Raw genomic sequence first — 1,350 nt, 5'->3', positions numbered from 1 at the left:
ACCTGCCTTTTATCTTGTGCAGAAAGATTTCACATCTGAGTGACAAGAACACTGCTCATCAGAACAAGGAGCCATAGGCAGGGGGACATTCTTGGGAGTTTATTGACAATAGAGAAGAGTATGTACAAGTGATTAACATCTGTGCCCAGGCTGTGCAACCAATTCTCTGGTTTTCATCCAGTGCGGAGAGGGGCCGGGAGAGAGGAGGACCTCCTTGTGAACCTGCTCCTGAGCGTGGCTGAGTTAGCTATTAACAGGTCCAGGCAATGAGCAATCGAGGGGGTCGTCCAACCCGACTGTCTGCCCCTCTTCCATGGCTACGTTCGCAGTCGGGTGTCCCTGGAGAGGGAGCACGCGGTATCTGCTGGCACCATCGAGGCCCTCTGTGCTCAGGGAGCACCGCAGGGTCTGGGGTGCTTTATCAATCCCCTTAATCACATTTTGGTTTGATATTTGTAAATTTCCTGTAAGTTTTTTTTGTCTTTGGTTTCGTAGTCTCCCTAATTTTGTCCCTGATTTTGTTAATTTAGTTTATTTGGTTGACTCCAAGAATTAATTCTCTGGTTTCCCTTCAGATTGTATAAACCTTTTGCCTTTTACTAAAGATTTCCGTGAAGAGGCGCATTCGGAGTTTGAATTAATTTTTTGTTGCCCTGCTCTGGTGGGAAAAAAATTCTCCTTAACTTCCCTAACCCCTGCCACTACGTCCTGTTGCTCCCCGGACATCCACAGTGGAGGTGGAGGAAGTCTGCTGATTGTGTCTGTGTTGACTTTAGCGGGCGTCCTCTGGAGGGCCAAGACTTGGAGGGCCCCAGCCTGCTTTCAGGGTCCTGCTGTGTGGCAGTGGCTCCCTCCTTGGTTTGTGGAGTTGGAGCTGCTGAGGTCACAGGAAGAGGGGAGTCGGATGGACTGAACACTCTCTGAGTCACCTGGATGGATGGGCCCGGAGTGTGCACCTGCGGATCCTCCACCCTATGGGTGCCCAGGGACCCCAGGCTGACTCCTTGAGGAGAAAGGGTAGCTGGAGTGAGATTGAGCTGCCCGGCATCCCTCTCACGTACACATTGTTGGAGGACAACTTTGGCATCAGCGATGGAATTGAGCCCACACAGCAGTGCAGGAGTGAAGTCCTGGACCCAGATCTCCATGGCGTCCACCATCCTACCAGGGTTGACCTCAGGGCATTGGCATGCTGGTGCTGTCGCCTCAGCCTCAAGGCAGACGGACTCCTCCACCATGTCATGCAATCTGAGGAGTGCAGCGGACATCCCTTCCTGATGTTCCCGAGCTTGCCCTTGCAGCTCCCGCAACTGTGACATGACCGAGTCCAGAGGCTCGTCGCCTGACTTG

General features: G+C 52.7%; 1 non-coding gene across 1 annotated transcript; it reads left to right on the top strand.

Moving 5' to 3' along the window:
- The first annotated feature begins 555 nt into the window (after window positions 1-555).
- LOC121284535 lies at window positions 556-668 on the top strand. Its single transcript, XR_005944502.1, has one exon. It is a non-coding gene; the product is annotated as a U5 spliceosomal RNA (small nuclear RNA).
- The last annotated feature ends 682 nt before the right edge of the window (window positions 669-1,350 follow it).

The sequence above is a fragment of the Carcharodon carcharias genome, chromosome 11 (assembly GCF_017639515.1).
Source record: "Carcharodon carcharias isolate sCarCar2 chromosome 11, sCarCar2.pri, whole genome shotgun sequence".
Taxonomy (NCBI): Eukaryota; Metazoa; Chordata; class Chondrichthyes; order Lamniformes; family Lamnidae; genus Carcharodon; species Carcharodon carcharias.
Note: the sequence above shows the minus strand (reverse complement) of the source record. Positions and strands in the feature narration are given on the sequence as shown.